We start from the raw sequence: 22,272 nt of genomic DNA on the forward strand, positions 1-22,272 counted from the left end.
TCGAGCAGGATTAGTCTCATGTTGGGCTCCACATCCCGACCACATACACACTGTACCAGAACTCTAACTGTGCAGGAGCCTCGGCGCTGCTCTGGTACCGACCAGCACCGGTGGGTTTACTGATTCTCTCATTGGACAATTTGAGACGTAAATCAGAGTTTTTCTTTTTCCTCTCACTGGAAAACACTTTGGAATTATTTTTTAATCATTATTTGTGAAAATAAAATCATCAATCTGCAAAATCACCATTCATACAGTCTACACGTCGACTCCCCCATTACATCTTTAAATAAACAAGTTAAAGTATTTGTTTTCTTGGCATCTTCAAATGGGTGTTGGCAGTATTATATTATTATTAACAATAATAATAAAAGGACAAAGTTTAGTTATTGTTCAGTACTGAAATAACCAGGGGACTTTATTCCTAAACACTGAGTTCATTAGAGGTCGTTCAGTGTAATAAGATCAAGAGGCCATTTTGAAATCATGTCAGAAACTGAAAGTCATGTGACCGTCTGTGACATCATCAAAACACTTCTATTGTTGGACTTCTAGAAAAACTGTAATTAACTTGACAGGTCAAGGTCGCTGACTGATGGCCAGTGGAATTTACTGTCATTTATATTTAAACTGTTTTAAACTTAATAAATATTTTAATAAATATTTGTACTTTTTAAAATTTGTGTTATTGATTCTTTTGGATGCTCTCGAACAAACAAAAAAAAAAAGTTATTAAAACTAATTAATGATCCAGACTGACACTAAAAACTGATAACAGATCATTCAGAGACCCTAGATATGTTCATGTACCTGTACTTATTATAATATACAAGAGTATATGTGATCAAACTAAATTTAATTACAGTTTTAATTAATTTCTCTTCCTTGGTTGGCAGCATGTTGGTGTAAAGAGGTTTAAATTAAAAGTATTTGACGGCTTCATTGTGATCATTAATAGTGTTTTAATATGTCACCTGTCATCACTGTTAATGTGCCTCACAACGTGTTTTTAAACTGCTGAGACACTTTAGTGGGCGTCCTTTGTCAATCGTGTTAAAAATTATTTGATATTATTATTTGCACAAAAAATATTAAAATCAGGATCCATTGGATTGAACAAAAAAAAAAAATACTACATTTAAAGTTGTACTACACTACACTCAGTGCTTCAGCTGATCTGAGCTCAGCCCAACAGGCCTTTAGTCCGTAGTCCGACAGGAGGGCGCAGAGCTCGACGCCAGCTTTAGTTCATTTACATTAACAAACACTAAACGTGGATACTTCAGGGTCAGTGTCCGTCAGTCTACTGTCACTCAGGCCGACTCACAGACCTGCCCTCATCAGAACAGGAACCACTCCAACATCAAAGACAACCTGTGACTGTGACACCATTTAAGTAAAGGTTATGATCATTATATCAGGACCAGGAGGTAGAGCGGGTCGTCAGCTAATGGGAAGGTCGGCGGTTCGATCCCCGGCTCCTCCGGTCCACATGTCGACGTGTCCTCGAGCAAGTTACTGAACCCTGAATTGTGTGTGTGATAGAAAGAGCTCTGTATGATTGTGTGTGTGAACAGGTGAATGTGGCCTGTAGTTAAAACACTGAGTGGTTGAGTGCATACATGTAGTATTTATTATAAATGTGTTCAGACTCTATTTTCAGGAGTCCATTGATGTCATATCACATTTTTCATTTAGCCTTTAAAATGGATGTTCTGTTTCATCCTGACTTTTAACCCCCAGTCCAAAAACACTGGATCTACTTCTCCTGTAATTAACCCCCCCGTCCCCCCGCTTGGTAAACTCCACCTCCTGAATCCATGTTAACCCTGATGACATCATCAGAGAGACCGAGTTCATAACACATCTGGTTTCCCAGCCTCCTTCAACATGAGGCACCAACTATCATCTCTGTATCTGATTTGAGAAGTAGGTATTGATCAGCTCTAGTCTTAGATTGATTCATTATCAGAACTCATTCAGTTTGTGATCAGTGAAAATGCTCTTTATAATTCACAGAATGCTGTTTAAACAAAGGTCTGAACCCAGAGATGTTCACTATCACAGATGAATTAGTTAAAATTAATTTTCTGCTGAGACGACAAAAGCAAGTAGATTTAAAATTCCAGCAGGCAGATCAAACTAAAGACCCACTGATGGACACGACTGTCCCACAATCCAACACACAACAGACAGGAAGTGTTAAGGCGCCAAAACAAAGACGGCAACAAGAAGTTTTGTGTTTTATATACGTTTTCTGATTGAAGTTTAGAGTCACATCTTGTTTCCTAAAAATAAGGACGAGGTATCAAGCCTGAGCTCTGGCTGTCACAGTCACAGAGTCACAGTCACAGAGTCAAAGTCACAGTTAAAGTCACAGAGTCAAAGTCACAGTCACAGAGTCACAGTCACAGAGTCACAGTCACAGTTAAAGTCACAGAGTCACAGTCACAGAGTCACAGTCACAGAGTCACAGTCACAGAGTCACAGAGTCAGTCACAGTTAAAGTCACAGAGTCACAGTTAAAGTCACAGAGTCACAGTCACAGAGTCACAGTCACAAAGTCACCGTCAGAGTCTTAGTCACAGAGTCAAAGTCACAGAGTCACAGTCACAGAGTCACAGTCACAGTGTCAAAGTCACAGAGTCACAGAGTCACAGTCACAGAGTCACAGAGTCACAGTCACAGAGTCACAGTCACAGAGTCACAGTCACAAAGTCACCGTCAGAGTCTTAGTCACAGCTGGATGCTGCTCTGCCTCAGAACAATCAGCGTGACTTTTGAAGTCTGAATGGAAGAACAAAATGGCGGCTGTGGCACAATCCAAGCTAGATCCAGTAAGACATGTGATCATTAACCGTCGGTATCATATAGAGCAGCCATCAGGATGTAGGTCATGTTAACTGTGGCAGCGCTGAGCTTTAGGCTGTGCTGCGGTCACACAGGGTGAACAGCAGGGAGCTCTGTCTCATCACGTCCAACTGACACAGCATCCGGCTAAGTAACGGCTCAGTCACTGATTCAAAGTCCACTGAAAACCTTTCAGAACAAGTGCCTGTCCTACAGCACACACTTCCAACACCATGTCTTACAGCATAAATATAGAAGCTCAATTAACAGATACTTTTTGACTGAATTCAATATGACATAATTTTATTGCTTGTACTTTCTGTTGTCATTTTAAATGTCAGTAGAGCACAGCCGTTGTCTTTAACCTGGATTTTTATTTTTCCTGATCTTTAAAGCTCCACAATAAGAGACAGAGAAAACAAGACTATGTCAGGTACCAGTATCTGCTGGACTGTGTGTGGTCAGTGACTGAGGATGTAGTTGAAAACTGTTGTGGAAATGCTGTAAACAACTGACATCATCATGCTGTATCATCATTCAGCCTAGTGTCAGCTTGTTTCAGTCTACTGCAGCTACTGTCATCTGGTTTCAGTCTAGTGTCATCTGGTTTCATATTAGTCTCATCTGGTTTCAGTCTAGTGTCATCTGGTTTCATATTAGTGTCATCTGGTTTCAGTCTAGTGTCATCTGGTTTCAGTCTAGTGTCATCTGGTTTCATATTAGTGTCATCTGGTTTCAGTCTAGTGTCATCTGGTTTCAGTCTAGTGTCATCTGGTTTCATATTAGTGTCATCTAGTTTCAGTGTAGTGTCATCTGGTTTCATACTAGTGTCATCTAGTTTCAGTCTAGTGTCATCTAGTTTCAGACCTAGTGTCATCTAGTTTCAGACCTAGTGTCATCTGGTTTCAGTGTAGTGTCATCTGGTTTCAGTCTAGTGTCATCTGGTTTCAGCATAGTGTCATCTGGTTTCAGCATAGTGTCATCTGGTTTCAGCATAGTGTCATCTGGTTTCAGTCTAGTGTCATCTGGTTTCAGCATAGTGTCATCTGGTTTCAGCATAGTGTCATCTGGTTTCAGTCTAGTGTCATCTGGTTTCCGTCTGAATATCAGCACTGATCTCCTGATTCAACTCGATTCAGCTACAAGAGATAAAAAAAGTGCCTCCCTGAATTTAACTTGGAAACTCTTGGGAATTTCTTCCGACACTCAACAAGTGAACAACACTGTTATTTCCTTGAATCTAAAATTATGTTAACACTAAAAACTAGACCATGGACTGGGTGATGAAACTACGGCAGACAGATGTTAGCAGCTGTTCCTCCACACACAATCCACTTAAAATGAGCTCAGATCAGTCTACTAGCAGAGTAAGGAACCACCCTGAGTCACCACAGTCCTGTGAACTGCAGCAACTCCACATAGACCGTACCTATTCACCTCACAGTTACAGAGCGACCTGACTCATACAGCGGGAGTTAATAACCTGTTGGTGCTCGATTTCTATAAAGTACAGACGTCTCCTACATGACGAATGTGAGTGTTCAGGTTGTTAACATCATTTGTTTATCTTAAAATTTTTCTACATAAACTGTAACACACTTTTCATCAGTGTCTGGATGAAACATGGTGTTTAACTGTTATCAGATGTTTGTGTAACCAAAGTCACTGCATACTAAGATTTCTGCAGTTTGCTGTTATGGACTCATTAGTTTATTACATCTTTTTATCCATCACTGTCATATTCCTAAATTAACATCAACATTTATTTTATTTCTGGGGTTATACATATGTTTAGCTTGTGTTTCCTCTTAAACTCGCACACACTGCTGCTGTAATGAATATAATGAAAAGTCACATTTAACTGTCTACGACACACGTACACTAAAACTTAATTTGCCGACTTAAATGACTGGTAAACAAGCAAACTCGTAAATATAGGTAATGTTAAATTAATTCACAGTTTCACATTTCCACATCCGCAACAGTCTGTTTAGCGGCCAACTGCATTTAACTAACTACAGACAGGTGGACCTCCCATGCTACTTGGAGCTACTCTCAACGAGCACTTTATTAGGAACACCTGCTCCGCCTGCACTTATCAAATCAGACAATCACGCGTCAGCAGATCCAGGTCCAAACAACAGTCTCTAGAGTTTTTACTCAGAATGGAGCAACAACAAAAGCATCCAGTGAGCAGAAGGGCTACAGTCACTCAGATAACCACTCTTTGCGACTGTGCTGAGCAGAAAAGCTTCAGAGTGAACGACACTTCATCAAACCTAACCCTTCATCAACATGGCAGTGAGGCCAGTGACCTCCTCCGGTCTCTAGACCTGAATCCAGTAGACCACCTTTATGATGTGTTACAACAGGATATTGACAGCGTTAATGTGCAGCTGACGAATCTGCAGAAATGATGTGATGCAGTCATGTCAACATGGAGCAGAGGGAGTGTGTTAGTGTTCCTAATAAAGTGCCCGTTAGAGTATCACAAGAACAACACACTTTACGAGGGGGAACTGAAAGACGGTTACACGGGAGCTGACGTCCTTCCACTGGCTGTAGTGGAGTGAGAAACATGAGCTGATTATTTCCCATCTGTTCTGTTGACCCTGCTTTATCTGGAAGTGGAGTTTACAATATTGGTTTCTCATTTTCCGTTTCTATTTTACTTAAAAGTCTTTTTTTTTTTTAACCTAATTCATTTTGACAATTTGTTTTATTTTATTTTCATTTATTTTTTGTATTTCAAAAGATGAGATATGTTTGAGTAATAATTGAATTTATGGTTGATTTTAGATATTAAATCAAACCAGAGCCAGAAAAGGACAAAAAGGAATGAAGTACTGTGCAGCCACGAACTGTCGTCATTTAACTTTTCGTGACGACTGGAGCAACATGGAAACGTCCGGCTGTATTTCTGTTTCACTGATGCTGCAACACTTTTGTGACTCAGGACGGCAGAATAAAGTCCTGGGGGGCTCGTTTCCTGGACACAGCAGTGCTCTGCCCGTCTCTGTGTGTGTGCGGTGGAAACTCCTTGTTGCTGATCACACCGACAGTCCTTCAGGAAACTACCACAGGCAGCTACCATCTGGCTGCTTTAGCCAGTGCTAGAAAAGATGGAGAGATGTCTGGGAACAACAAACCCCTCCCTGTGCTAACGGGAGGCAGTGGCTCAGGCATCTCGACAACACACACACACACACACACACACAAACACACACACACACACACACACACACACACACACACACACACACAGAATGTAAAGGATGTTGATGACAGGGCTGCTTGCTGGGAATATGACCAAAAATTACATATGGCCAGTTTTTGACACTAATGAGGCCAATCAGACCGGCGCCCATAGCAACAGAGTTGTAATTGGTTGAGTGGAGCGGCTCAGGAGTTGATGGTTGTGGGATGCAGATTCAGAGCCAATCAGAGTTGAGAAGAGGATGCTGGTGGGTCTTTGTTTTCGGGCGAGGTGATTGGTGCGTTGACTTGCTACAGAAGTCCCATTCAGCAGGACTGCAGTGTGATAATTACACACCTCCACCTTCTGTCTGGATACACACCGCTAAGGCAACACACCTTCCACCTCGTGCTCAGACACAACGCCGCTCTTTATTAAACTAGACAACAGCTCATTGTGGGCGTTGCTATGACAACCAGTCGTCTATTTTTATGCCGTGCCACTAATCAATTCCTGTTCTGCTGTCGCCTGAGGGGTGGGGGTGGGGGGGTGGGAGCAGTGGTAGAGGGCAAAGGGGAGGAGGAGGAGGAGGAGGAAGAGGAGGAGGGGTGTGTGTGCCGTTGGAGACAAAGAGCAGAGGAAGTGAGAGAAAGAAGGATTCATCTCATACCAACACATAGAGGTCTCCATCCACTTCACTGTGCGACTGTCTCACAGCCACAGAAGCTGATGATGATGATGACGACGGCTTCATCACTGAACATTCACTGGCTGCAGCCTCTCCAGTGGGAGAACCGCTGTTCAGACCCAATAGGTTTAATAACATGTCACCTCAAGCCCTGAACTTGTAACGGCATCAACCACTACTGATATTACAGACAGAAAATTAATCAATCATTCTCCAGAGTACAAGACGAATCTGTAATTAAACTGATCATTAGTTGCAGCTACAGATGTTCTAGGCTGATCCTAAGAATCAGTGCTGGAGCTGGTCTAGTTTTCATGGATCAGTATCAGCTGAAATAAGGTTAATCAAAATATGACCCCTTAGGTACTGCACTTTTGCCTTTTACTGTACTCTGTTGTGTTTTACAGTACAGCTGCGCTTCTTTACTGTACCGCTGCATTTCTTTACTGTACCGCTGTGTTTCTTAACAGTACAGCTGCGTTTCTTTACAGTACCGCTGCGTTTCTTTACTGTACCGCTGCGTTTCTTTACCGTCCTGCTGTGTTTCTTTACTGTACTGCTGCGTTTTCTTAACAGTACAGCTGCGCTTCTTTACTGTACCGCTGCATTTCTTTACTGTACCGCTGTGTTTCTTAACAGTACAGCTGCGTTTCTTTACAGTACCGCTGCGTTTCTTTACTGTACCGCTGCGTTTCTTTACCGTCCTGCTGTGTTTCTTTACTGTACTGCTGCGTTTCTTTACTGTACTGCTGTGTTTCTTTACCGTCCTGCTGTGTTTCTTTACTGTACCGCTGTGTTTCTTTACAGTACTGCTGCGTTTTCTTAACAGTACCGCTGTGTTTCTTTACTGTACCACTGTGTTTCTTTACAGTACTGCTGTGTTTCTTTACTGTACTGCTGTGTTTCTTTACTGAACCGCTGCGTTTCTTTACTGTACTGCTGTGTTTCTTTACTGAACCGCTGCGTTTCTTTACTGTACTGCTGCGTTTCTTTACTGTATTTCTATGTTTCCCTACTGTACTCTGCTGCGTCATACCCTTTTCCCACCAAAATTAGTAGGTATAAGCAGGTTTTTTAAGAATGCGGGTAATATGATTGCACAATCTTAACCATAGTCCAAATGTCCTATCACCACCCTGTGAAATTTGCCGATAGCCGATACACAACCGATTGACCCCTTTTCCGCTGCCAGTTGAGTTTGCCATTCTGGTGAGACTGAGGACAAACACAATTGCAAGGAGTGATCACTTGCATTTACAGAGCACACACACGGACGCAGTGGAGGAAGAGTGAGTTTCTCGCCGCCTTGTAAACCGGTAAAATGGATCAGTCACATCTCATCCCCTGGGTTGGAGCTCCTGTGAAAGTGTAGGAGCCTCCATGTGAGACGCTTCAATCTTCATGGTTTTAAAACTTACTTTGGGGCTGCACTTACTCTTTCATCTCTGAGCAGAGTAGCTGCAGTGTGTCTGGTTTAACAGCACCGTGCTGGACAGGTGACAGGTCTGTCTACAGTGTCAGTGAATCTGAAAGACATTGCAGCAGGAAAACACGCGAAAATTTGCAAGTTCACCTCGGTATTGTTTACGTCGATGCCAATTTGGAGCTGGAGCCGATACATACTGCGTCTACTGCTGAGTCACTTGACCTGGGTGTAAATGCAGATTTCCCCCTTTTCCACTGCAGACAAAAGCCCGATGTTAGCGGGTCTTAGCAGGTTTTTTGAACAGTGAAAAAGGGGCTTCAGATACAACTTTATCAACAGATACTGATTTGATTGAAGTCAGTCACACCCAACCTCATTAAGTAATCAATATTGAAAAAACTATTTTTAAGGACAATGATCTGCCTCAAAAATTTTCAAGAAAATATACTGGTGTGATTAACAATGTGCAGGATGCACATTTAACAGGTGAAGCACCACTGAAAAGGCATCAGTGCACATAACCAGCAGTGACATCCAGCTGTTGTGAAACACCTGGAAAGGTCCACCAAACTACAGTGGATTCAGGAAGTATTCAGACCTCTTCCCCTTTGTGTTCTAATTTAACTTAAAATGGATAAAGTCGCCATTTTTATCAAAAATCGAAAACTGAAATCTCTCATTTACAAAGGTCCTCAGACCCTTATTTCAGGACCATTTAAAAGCCAGTTACAAAGCAGTTAGAAGCAGTTACAGATTCCAGTCTTTTTGGATCTGTACAAGCTCTGAACACCTGGATTTGGACAGTTTATCTCGTGATATCTCTTGATTCTTCCTGACGGATCCTCTCAAGCTCCATCAGACTGGATGGGAATCGTCTGTGAACTGCTATCTTCAGGTCTCTCTACAGATGGTCTATGCAGTTTAAGTTTGTACTTTGGTTGGTCTCCTCGCTGACAAAGGTCCTTCTTCCCCAGTTACTCAGTTTGGCGAACTCTAGGAAGAGTCCTGGTTCCAGACTACTTCCATTTCACAGTTATTGATGCAACTGTTCTCCTGGGAACACTCACAGCTTTTGAAACGCATTTTACTTTCTGTAATTTATGCCTCAACACAATTGTATTGTACAGGTCTACAGGTCTACTAGCATACCAAACATGAATGTGCTGAGTAAACCTCATGGCGTGTGCATAGTGTTTAACTAAGATGTCTGCAGTAGGCACTAAACAAACCACATGAAAATATTTGATAAAGAATTTGGATTCATAAGCAGATTCCATAAAATTCTATCAAACATCCATTGTCAGGGACACTAAAAACATCAGGAGACATCTTGTGGGGACAAAGGATGTCCACGGATACCACTGTCCAAATACTGTTGCCAACTTGAAGAAATAATGGAGTAATTGCTGAAGCTGAATCATCCCTGTGCAACACTACCTGGAAGGCCCTGAAGGCGACTCCCTCCCACCAAAACACATGGTTCCCGAAGTCTGACTGACTCTCAGTGTGATGGACCTGTTTACTGGGACGGGGGCAGAAAGTTGGATTCAAAGATGAGTCTGATTGGGTTTATCGAATCATCAATATTGAAGGGGCAACCCTACTATAGACCAGCAGATCCGGGCTCATATTTAGTCCGGCAAATTTACTGTACATCAATGAGGGTAAACTGCATAGTGTAGTCTGGGTACTCATGTGGTAATGTAGTAATGACTACTGAGTGCTCTTGTACTAATGTAGTAATAAGTACTGAGTACTCATGCAATAATGTAGTAATAAATACCAAGTACTCATGTACTAATGTAATATACACTACTGAATATTCATGTAATCATTGGTGGAGGCGTCAACATGTTGATTGGTTGGTGTTCGGTCTATTTTCCAACTGAATGGCTTGATGTGGTTAAACTTGTTGAAACCACCAACACAGACCTTAATTAATCGGAAATGACCAACATCTAAACTGTAATCACAATATTTGTTAGAAAATAAGATATCTGTCTTAAATCCCTCAGCCCTTGTTGTTGTACTCGAGTGCATTCATTAGAAGTCTGTGCACCTTAGAAACTGCCAACTGAGTTTACATCACAACGTGTGCATAATTACATTTACAACAATGAGGCCGAACCAAGTAGACAGATAGTTTGGAACCTGTGGCAGAAATGGATGTTTGTTGCTTAATAGAATCAAATCATAAGCAGGAGGTAGACTACTGTGATCCTTTGTGTGATGGTGAAGGTCTTAGTGGTGTTTCATAAAAGCAACACTTCAAAACACAAAAACTAAATGGCGTTATTTTGTTGCCGAGGTAAAAAAAAAAAAGAGAGAAACTGTTTACAGCAAAACGTCAAAAAATGATTCCTTATTGTCAGACAACAGAGGTGTGCGTTTCCTGTCCCTGTTTCACTCCTGCTGTAAATTAGTCTCATGTTCCTTTAAAAAGGCGCAGACGTAATTTTCTTCTCTCTGTTTTTTCTTTCTTTCTTTTTTTTTTTTTTTGAAATGTATTTATTTTTGCCCAGGGAACAGAGCAGAGTCAAAACGCAGTGAGCCAGTCTGAGCCGGTTTGTAACCTCAGGGTATGGAATTATCTCTTAATATGTAGCCGTTAGTGGTCAAGACGTCACACAGTTAGACAGTCAGAGAGAGAGAGCCAGGGTGGCAGGAGGAGGAGGAGGAGGAGGAAGAGGAGGAGGAGGAGGAGGAGGAGCAGCCCCGGTGTTTTCAGAGCAGAAAGAGGAAAATCTCTTCCTTTAGGAGCTGGCACTTTGACAAGAAAAGACTGAGAGCAGAACTTCAGACCACAGGGTGGGGCATACACTGTTCCACCAGCCAGAGAAAAAAGCAGCGGGAACATGAGACATTTAGTCAGAGCAAGGCGCACAATGGTAGACAGACATTTTAAAATGTGACAGCCAGGAGGAGAATCGACGCACAACAGAAGACACAACCACGACAATCGAGCGCAACCAGAGGATCACACACGTTAACACACGACACTCAACAGCAGCACAGTCATATTAGACACACTAATCCCTCAACACCACTGAATTACACAGACCCTCACATCACACTGCATTCTGGGTATTTTGGGGGCTAATGCATCGTTGTTGGATGCTGGTGTTTGTTTACATGTGGAGCAGATGTGATAGGTGTTATTTTTAGTTACACAACGCTGCAGTTTAGTGACTGACAAATGAAAACTTAACAATGAACCGGAGGTGGCAACAACATGATTAGAAATGCATTGACAGATCGATCGATCGGCTGCTGATCAGAAAAGGCCGATCAGTCTCAGATACAGATTTACACTCACGTCGCACACACACACACACACACACACACAACGGTACAGACACAGTTACACACACACAATATGGTGTCGGTCGGCGTGGAACTTCTTCAGTGTGAAGAAATAATAATTCAGACACTTAAACACCATCACAGACGTCCAACTTCAAGAGGCTGGCAAAGGCACAGCAGCTAAAAACACGAGCCACGACGCTGACCTCACCTGAGCATGACGACTACCTGCCATAATCACATGATAACAGTTGTCAATAACAACAATCATCCATCAGTGAAGAGATGTAACAAGAAAACAGAGACAGGGAGAGACAGACAAGAGGGGGGGGGGGCTTTGCTAACTGCTATGCTATGGTAGCTAGCAGATGTGAACAGCATGTGGGAGTGAGGAAGTCACTGAGAGCAGCAGAGAGCTGAGTGCAGAGCAGAACTAGTGTAAGTTTAAATGTACAGTGGGTAGTTAGCTGCAGTGATGAGTGGTAACATTAACTGAGTTAAGACAAAGCAGTAACACAGAACCACATCAGCCGCTAACTACTGTTATTATTTCATATTAAAGTTCATATTATTTTTACTCAAGTAAAATGATTTGTGTGAGTGAGTCAGTTAAAATAACTTGTGTGTGAATGTTACATGTTAAAAGGAGGAAGTGGAGGAGTAAAATGTGTTATATGGTGGGAATATTAACATCTGATAAATATATAATTACATATGATAAAACTATTAAAGAACATCTTCAGACTGCCATTGGTATTTCAATACATATACACAGCTCCAGTTGAGACAAGCACCAAAAGCAGTCAGTCAACTGTGCTGCCTGTCAGTGCCGCTGATAATTATATACACTCAGTTGTCAGTTTATTAGGAACACCTAGTCTTTTATTTTGACAGATTCCTGGTTTCCACCACAGAGGGTTGTTCTCAGGTCAAGGGTGAACATGTGTATATTTAATGGGTCAAAAACAAGCATCAACCTCTGAGGCTGAAAGATGAAGCAAACATGGAAGTGCTAAAACCTGCAGTTCCTCTAATGACCACTAGAGTCTGGCTCCAATACTGAGTCAGTCGTCTTTGAGTGACAGGTGGGTGAGGCATTCACTGAAGTCTCAGCTCAACACACGAACACGCTCTTTGATCATTTCTGGATTAGCTGGGAGTTAGGGGGCGGAGTCAGACACTGCCAAGATGGCGACAGTGAAGCAGCTCACTCTGAGCTTCAGAAACCTGTGGTTAATCTCAAAGAGGCGACACCCATCTTTGTTTACATTCTGTGGTCATACATTACGAAACGTCAGTAGTCATGTGACGTCAGAGACTTTCTACGTTCTTATTTAATTATATCTGAACAGACACACTGCCCTGCGTACACACTGGTGTACATCACATTATTTAAGGTGCTTTACTCAGGTGAATGATGTGGATCTCTCAGGAACATGTAAAGACACACCACTGCACATCACCTGTATACTAACTAACTAACTAACCTTAGCATTGGTCTTACAACTCTGATCACCTTTCAGAACGACATCATGTTTACTCACAGTCAGATTTTAAAAGAAACACCTGGATCGTGGACGTGCCCTTCAGATGCACTGAGCATTAGGAGGATTACACTCAGACTAGTTGACTGGGGTGACCTTGTGCAGCACCTGGCTAAATGCAGCACAGCAATGCAGCACTGATGTGCACGCTGCTTATTCACTGGCTGGATTAGTCACAGCTGCACTGCCGCTGACTGTGGGCCGTTTCTACGCCGCTCCCTGCTTTACTGCTGCACATTCAGTCATATCACACACACACACATCAATTAGTGCCAAGTTACAGGTATTAGCCACACCCACTCCTAAAAAAGGGACGCACAGAATCCTCAGCAGGTCTTCAGACTGGTTACACATCAACACACGACTCTTCAAGTTTATAAAATGAATATGAAGTTAAATAGATTCCCACATAATCTAATGTGCATAAGGATAAAAAATAAAAAAACTATTACCTATTAGTTAGGATGTCCTGATCTAGTGATTTTGGCCTCAGTCCTGATCCGAGTCCTCTAATATGTGCTGATGTCCAGTCCTGTGATTTATTTATAGCAGAAGAAGATGTGCAGTGTTGATTAAATGTGTACGTGACACATTGAAATAACACCAACATGTTTTTAATGAGCTACTGAATGAAAACACTGCAGGTCCTGATTTAAACTATGAAGCTGATCGGTGTAAATTATAACTTAAGATCTGATATGAATGAACGACGGAGGTGACTCCCTCTGCTGGAGGAGGTGGAACTACAGAAACACTCAGAGTGGAGGCTCTTCCCTCACAAATCACCTTTCACTATGTGGCAGTCTTCATGCACAAAGGGTCACGCCCACCAGTTCTCCTGCATAAAGCGGACCGGCACCGGGCCAAGGTTGAGCCGGTGATGGCTCTGACGGGGGGGGGTTAGCTTTGTTCAGAACGGATCCTCCATTTTACAGCGTCACATTTTCCCCCTGACTTCCTCCTCCAGCTGACAGGAGCTGACTCCAGGCGGTGACTGCTACGACAGTCGAGGCTGAAGTTAATGGGAAGCACATTGTAGCCTGAACACATGGCTGTTAATGAGTCGTGAGATAGATCACTTGGTTCTGTCTGCCAACTAGTATAAAAACTTTTACGTCCACACTAATGAGTTTTTATTTGAAGACGAAAACAATCTCGGACACCTGAAAACACACACCACATATATATGTGTATGTACACTGGGCAGGTGCGTGCCGGTGTAAACAGGAAGAAAAACGAGGAACAACAGTGGTACTTCCTGGTTCAAACACAGCGAATACACAGACAACAAATATACCTACTTAAGGAAGCTTCTCATCTATTTACATGTGTTAGAAATGTGGGACAACACCTGAACACCTGGGAGAACCAAGCTGACCAGTATTTGGAAAATAGGCCCTGAACATATCACTACCCCAGGTTCCTATCAGGCTCAGGTGTCAGGTCTCAGGTCCAGGTGTAGACCTTCATGAGGAAGCCTCTCTGACTTTAACTGACCTGCTCAATCAGTGCACGACCAGCACACACAGCCAACATGTAGATTATCTAAAACAGGTTCCTTCCTCCCAGTCACCACGAACCAGCAGGAAACACAAATTACAATGATTTCGATGCTTTTTTTCTTTATGAGGATATGGATGTTAATTTGTGATTTAAATGAATCTGATATTCCCACACATTTCAAAGACCTCTTTCTGTGCTTTGCATTTTCCTCCACAACCATTTAACAACAACCACTCAGCAAACGACTCGATGGCTCTATGACTTCACTCTTCTTCTATGAAATCAACATTTCACGGTCAACATCAGAAATCTTTAAGAGCTCCAAATGCTTCAAATGAACTGGATCCCACAGCGCGTCATGTGACCTTCACGTGTCACGTAGTTTTCTAAATGAACCTCTGAATGTCCATCACGGCCTCCTCCGAGCTGCGTCCCACGGCCTCCTGCTCTCCAACAACTCACTTGTGTCTGGTGTGTCCTGTACAAACGGTGTGTGGCGCTCAGCTGTTGACGTGAAAGCTGACAGAGGAAAACGTCACACACCTGGCCGATCAGTGCGCCTGACTCAGACAGAAAACAAACCATAAACAACGTTCTCTTTTTGTTTTTAAATCTACTTCTGGGACATTTTGTTCATAAAATATGACAATTTATAACAATAAAACACAAACAGGTTCCTGTTTCTCCCACCATTACGTTCACCTCTGAAATTTGATGAAACCATTAGCTTCAAACCTGGCGCACACCTGTGTGCAGTATATATAACCAGGGGCTGGTTTCACAGAGACAGTGTCTCACTGCGTCTTAGAACAAACAGTCAGACTTCAGATAGACTGAGTCTGAATTCATCCGTTTAGTTCTTGACTATCTTAAGCCATACTATGGTACAATGAATTCTGGGTTTTCAAAATAAAAACAATGGCCGACCGAGGAACTGCATCCGACCACTCAGCTCCATTTGCCCTCAGCAGAAACTGTTTGTCTTATGGAAGAAATCTACAGTTACAAGGACGTTTTATTTTGGAAATTCAGTAAAAGTCAAACAATGAAAAGAAAAAAAGCTGTGGTCTCTAAAAACTCTTTCTCTTCTCATTAGTCAAATTATGATCCATGTTTTCCTGTTTTTTGCTGGTCAGCGGAGGTGTCATTGATTGTTACCATGGTAACATTGGTTTAAGGCCTGAGTTAGCTCGGGGCTAATGTATCGGATTATTATCTGTCTTTATGTGTGTGAAATGTTCTGACCAACATCAGACTGATCTATGAGCAAAGTTAAGTCTGGCCTAACACTGCAGACCAGTCTGACATGTCTTAGTGAAACCGGCCCCAGGTGTAAATGGATAAACTGTGGACCTGTGTTGTGCACCGTCAGCCGCTGTCCTGTGTGTGACAACGTGCTGTCCACCTGGATCAGCTGATTGTGTCCAACATGCCAGACACTTGTTTAGCTGAACCTCAGCTGAGTGTCAGACCTGGTCCACAATGAACAGCCAGAAGTTAAACATTCTCCACACCTCTCAGTGATTAATAAGCGCATAATAAATTACCAACAACCTGAGTGACGCCACCTGCCGACTGCTCTGATTGGCTGGGGGGAAAACTGTAAGGTGCTGCTCCCTGTAAATATAATCAACAGTGTGATGCTGCCTAATGATACTTATAAATGTTTTTATAAAAATGTCAACCTGCAAGCCAACTATAAATGTACTGCACTAACTCCTCCATTGTTTCAACAACATATCAGTGAGTGTCACATGGTCCGTCATCCCCCCCCCCACACACTATTCTGCTTCCACAAATACTCACTGCAGAACCAAATGTGGATTAATCCGCGGCTGAAAATAGTCCTGAACAAATGTGCTATTTCCTTCTGTCTGAGGGGGGTTTGATGAAAACTACTGAGCCTTTAAAAAATAATAAAGAATCCAAAGTATGAATTTGTGAGTTGTTTGTGAGATTTATGTTGAGGGAAGTTGACCCCCTGCCGGGCCTGAGCATTATTGGAAACCTAGATATGATGGTTGGGATGTCACCCCCCCAGCAGCCGTGGCATGACCCGCGACCCGTCCTCGAAAACGCCGTTAGAACCAGAACAACCACAGTCGTCAGCCATCGGGTATACCGAGTCCCGTTGGGCCAGCACACTGTCAGTCTTGCGGCCCCCTCTGTGTGGCGGTCTGACAGTGTGATCACCAACATGGTTTCAAATCAGGGAAATCTGACTGATCTCAACTGATATTAGTTCATTACAGAAACACGTGTATGACTGTGTCTCGGTCTGTCAGCAGCTGAGTAAAACAATATTTTAGCGAAAATTTTGAAAACACGTCTCCACTATAAATCCCACCCACCACTAATATGTTTAATTTCATGTCTTGGTCGCAATTCCTTAATGATTCCTTATCAGAAATAAGTGTTTGTGTTTTAAAATTAATATCAGCTGATTTATACTGAGGTTTGATTCCCTGACTGAATGAGACACAGTGGTTTAATAAAGTTTAATTAGACGGATAACAGAACAACAGGATGTCAGGAGTAATGATATCAATGTCCTGACATACACGCTGTGTTCATGAACCTCTGTCGTCTCTATCAGGACCAGCTGATGATGCTTAAAACCACTGAGTCGACTTTATATTGATAAAAACTCTACGGTCCTCTGTAGGTGCTGTAAAACACTGTCATAACAGCACGGCAGGCTCATCTGTATGCTGCTGGCGCTGCCAGGGGACTCAGAGCTGGAAATAGGAAGAGGAAGGACTCCATCATTGAGAATACTACAGTTCATTCACACTCTTCAACAGCAAGGACCTTTCATTCATACAGACCCACTATCACTATGTGAGTGGAGGGCTGAGTGCATCAAGGTCTGCCAACTTTTATCTGAAACCAGAGGCGGTGGGGCCACTTTACATCCCTGCTCACTTCACGTCCTGCAGGAAGACAAACAGCTGCTTCACCGTGACGCTCTGAGGACAGCGACAGAGGTAAACCTGCTGTCTGTCCGTCTACCTGTCTGTCTTCTATCACCCGGGTCGTCCTCGTCTACAGCTGCTGTGTCTGACACAACTACACAACATCCAGATGAAAAAAAAAAAAAAAAAAAAAAAAAGTCTTGTAATGGAGGAAGGTAACACAGACATGATTTGACTATAATAAGCCTTCTCTCCTCACCTCATGAGCCCCTCTCCATCCCTGGGTCTGGACCCACTGGACCCAGTCAGGGATAGCAGTCATATATGTGGGTCCATCTGCCTGTGACTCATGTAAATCTGGAGGAGCAGTGCAGCAGCAGACACGAAACGAGCTCCTGTATACTGCAGAATAATAGGCAGCACACATTAAATATTGATTCCCGTTTGGTCTCTAACGTCATCCAGACATCTACCTACCGTTAATCCGCCGCTCAGGAAACAATCAGCCCTCGGCCTGAATAAAGCCTGGCCCTTACACTAACATGTTGGCTGTGCTGTCAGGCGCCAGGCAGCCATTTAGGTGCATATGGAGCCAGTTGAGTCTCTACGTAAATGGCTGATGCATTTCGAATTTTTCTTCCTAATTGCTGAGAGCCATCAGCGGCTCCGGCCTCCTCCTAGCGCCGTTAAATCGGCCGCTTCACGCGGCTTAGCTCCGTTAAAACGGTCGGAACAGCTCGTCTCGTCCCGGCGCTCTTTAAACGAGCATTTACAAGTATTTGGAGGAAGCCTGGCTCTTTCTCCAGTCTGAGTTTTAACCCCTAGAGACTCTGGATCAAACAATGAAACCGATTGGAGGCATTCCGCACAACGTTCCCATCACAACGTAATTCCGACATCTTCCGTTAACAGTTCGGTTATTGTCGAAACACAAACCCCCGGGAAGGATTTAGACCTCCGGAGATGTTTCTCGTCGCGACCCCCGGACCTTTAAATGTAAATGAACCGTTCGAGGCGACGGCTGCTGGTCGCCAACATGTCAGCCTGCATCAATAAATAGCGAAGCAAAGCCGCTCTATTGTCTGTCAGCACATCAGCATATCGACCGGCTGCACAACGACACAACAACTCGCCGTCCTGCCGCCACACGAATCCCGCCGCTGCCATTTCAAAACAATCTCGGGGCCGGAGCCAGGCCTCGCACACATCCTCGGACTCACCTGTGTCTCCTTTCGCCTCAGTGTGTACCGTCTCCGGGGTTCACGGTCCGGTCCTGACGCGCTGCAGCGGCTCCTCACCACCAGTCCCCGGCACCGGCAGGCAGCACTGAGCCGCTGATTGGGCCTCGGCAGACGCTCACCCCCTCGGTGCAGCCAGACAGAGCGCTCATTGGCCAGGCAAGTCACTCCGTGTAGCGCAGACAGGAAGCTGATTGGCTGTTTGTTTCCCCAGCAGATCCAGACAGACAGCCGATTGGCGCTCCGCTCTTTATTGCTGCGGCTCTCAGGCCGCTGATTGGTTGTCCGTTTCCGCGGCGGAGAACCGACAGAGAGATGTGATTGGCCGGTTGTAGTGTTGTTGTCTGTGTGTGGATGGAGAGCCATGTTACCTCCAGCGGGGCTGAAGAGACAATGTGCGGGTCAGAATTCACTCGGTAACGGGCCGATTAGCGGCTTCACCACCTCCGTAACGTACATTTAACGGAGCCGCGACACCGGACTGAACCGGTGTCAGGGACTGTGGAGGCCCGGGATCAGACGAACCGGGTCCCTACCTTTGTTTGCACCGGAGAAACCTGATGTTACACCGGGTTTCTGACGGGGGTTGTATGCACGCATGTAAATGACAAAGAGCCACGCAGGGCGATGTGCGGTGGGGTACAAATTGGTCTCAGACTTGTGGACCCCCCCCCCCCCCCCCCCCCCCTGCAGCTGTGACAGGATACGTTCAGACAAAGAAAGACTCCATTCTTTCTACATAATTTTAATCAGAGACAGATGATAACTCAGCAGCTGTATACAGCTGTGACCAGGTTATTGGGACACACGTTTCCCGCTTTAACGTCATGTCTGTAAACAGATTCCTCTGTTGTTACAACATCATTTAAAGACAGAGAAGAAGAACTTTTTTTTTTTTAAATAATAAAAAAACATGTCACTGCTCTGTGAGGAGACAATAGAGTCATCACTGATAAGATGCCAGAGGACTTGCTGACCTACTTTGCATATTGAAATATTAAATAATTTATCACCTACTTAACATTGGGTATTTCACTTCCTGTTTTGCTGGTGACACATTGTGTATGTGAACTGTGAGTCATGTGATTCATACGTGGCTTCAGGATCAGATTCAGCTTTTTTTTTTTTTTTTGGAAATGAAAGCAGTGTTATTCCGCAGCGGGACCTGCAGGTAGGACTGTCACCTGGAGGTACAGTGTGATGATGGGCATGTTAATATCCTGGGTTACTGTCTGTACAATGAATGAAGGCAGACCTTGCTGGTAGCAGCTGTTCATATCCACCACATGGAGACTGAGCCCTCTAGTGGCTTCACATGTTTGAACTTCCCTTACAGGATGAGACTACTGTTTATTTACTGTTGTTTAGGCTCATTAATACTATCAATTAAAAAGAAATATTATTAAAGGTGTTGATGACCCATGATGGGACGGTACCGCTTTATAACAAGACATTTCAAGTCAGTTAAATTTTTATTTTAAGAGAATAATCCAGTTGTATCAGTGTTGCTATTCTCTTCTGTAATGTTTTTAATATAAAAGGTTTTTAAAACATCAGTCATTGTTCTGTTACAAGCAAGTATAATGTGATCTTTACTGTATGTGCACCTGTCATACTGTTTTTGCTTACGGCTGCATCCAAATGAGGTTTACCACATTGCACTAAGTATACATGTGAATTACAACTGTAAAAATGCATTTTGTTCTCTCTCAAAATCATTCAGAAACCAAAAGTAACAAGGATATATATATATATATATATATAATATTAAATACAAACCATAAAATAATAAGGCAACAATGTCAAATAGTAGTAACAGTCTGCACAGTGTTGATGAGTCTTGACCTCTGACCTGGAGAAGACCAAAATAACATTTCTATTTGCTGACTTAACAGATTGTTTTACAGAAACTTTATTAGTGACTTATTAACATTTATCAATACAGGTGATTTACTGTCTTTGGCTGTTGGCTTACTAACAGTGGGAATCCTCAGAGGAGACCGGGGATGATTGTAACATCTTTGACATTTTCTCTCCGTATCTTTTAAGCCAGTGCGTTCAGAATTTCATACAAACTTGTCACATGTGTCTGCTGTTAAATAGTGTAGGTGTTATCTTTGCAACACAAACAGAAGATGTCTGGTTCAGTATCAAACACAAGGAATAAAAGATTACAATTCACATCACAGTCCAGGTTTATGATGATTTATGTTACAACTATAAATAATGACATAAATAAAACAATAAATGACTTTTAAAAATGATTAGTGTGTGTGTGTGTGTGTGTGTGTGTGTTTGTGTGTGCACATCATGTGTGTATCTTTGTTACAACTAACCCAGACTCTTGTAGCCATTAACTAGCCTAACTTACAGCTAACTGGTAAAACATTAGCGCTGACAACTAGCATGAAAAATATCTACATAGACTCACAATAAACATGATTTAAGTTTGAAGAGTTTGATATATTATCAAACTTGATATAATTATATATTATGACATGACAGGAAGCTGTGAAAATGTTTTCTGAGTTTACTTTTTGAAATGTTGTTTGCTAGTTTGCTAACTAATCTTAAGGTAATGTTGCCTCCCCACAAAAGCTAGGTAAGATAGCAGCAGACAAGCTAATCCAGCATTAGCTGAACAGTCAAACAACAGTTGTATGTGATTTCTTTGACAGTGGTGAACATTTGAATCTGAGATCCCTACTGTATTATATTATTATACCATTATATTTTCAACTGTCAATTCTTGCAATTCTCTTCTCCACAAAACGTCTTTACTGTTGCAGTGTAGTTGTATAGAAAATGACTTTTAGAAAACAGGGTTGATTAGTTTGTGTTAATAAAACTAGAGCATCAGATGATACAGACCTCGACTTGTGCTCTGCTTTATCCTCTATACCTATAGTTCTGGCTTCATTAGGCGCCTGTGTCAAAACATGAAAACCCTCATTATTTTGGCTGATGTCAGGAGGATGTTGCACATTCCTTCATTAATTTGTGTTGAATCTAATTATCACTCTGGGTCCTTGATAGTGTTAATGATGGTTCCTCTGTCACTGCTGTAAACACATTACAGCTAATTTAAGGCTTTGGGTTTAGGCTTCCTCAGTGACATTTGTTAAATTTGAATTCTTAAAAAGTTGGACAACAGAGAGCAACTGAAATGTATAACTGCAATCTTCAGTTAATCATTCATAAGAATAATTATAATATATATATACTATTATATTCAAAATAGATTTCACATTAGAGTATAAAAGGTGTTATTAACATCATGTTTCTGTCTGTAACTGTAGTGGATCACACATAAAACACTGTTGATCAGTATGAACATGTCAGTGGGCTGGTATTTTTTTTAACTTAATCTTTACATAGATTATGTTTTGCTGAGCACACACGTTAACTTCTGAGTACTCGTGTAATAATATAGTAATAACTACATGTGATAATGTAGCAATGACTGCAGAGTATATAATAATGTAGTGATGACTAGAGTACGCTTATAAGTGTCGTAATAACTACGAAGTACTCACAATAACGTCGTAATAATAACATGTAATAACGTAGTAATGACTACAGACTACTTGTGTGATAATGTAGCAATAT

The 22,272-nt window shown here is 42.5% G+C and overlaps 1 protein-coding gene across 1 annotated transcript in view; it reads right to left on the reverse strand.

Annotated features, from left to right (window-relative positions):
• Window positions 1-18,812, reverse strand: part of gatad2b (GATA zinc finger domain containing 2B) — a 34,426-nt gene extending 15,614 nt beyond the window's left edge. Inside the window, exon 1 of the mRNA XM_087179078.1 lies at window positions 18,646-18,812. The gene's annotated coding sequence lies outside the window, so the exon portion shown is untranslated. The remainder of the gene's footprint in view (window positions 1-18,645) is intronic.
• Window positions 18,813-22,272: the final 3,460 nt, after the last annotated feature.

Source organism: Seriola lalandi, unplaced genomic scaffold (genome assembly GCF_002814215.2).
Source record: "Seriola lalandi dorsalis isolate HSWRI2012SDOR001 ecotype SW California unplaced genomic scaffold, Sedor1 jcf7180002054780, whole genome shotgun sequence".
Classification (NCBI taxonomy): Eukaryota; Metazoa; Chordata; class Actinopteri; order Carangiformes; family Carangidae; genus Seriola; species Seriola lalandi.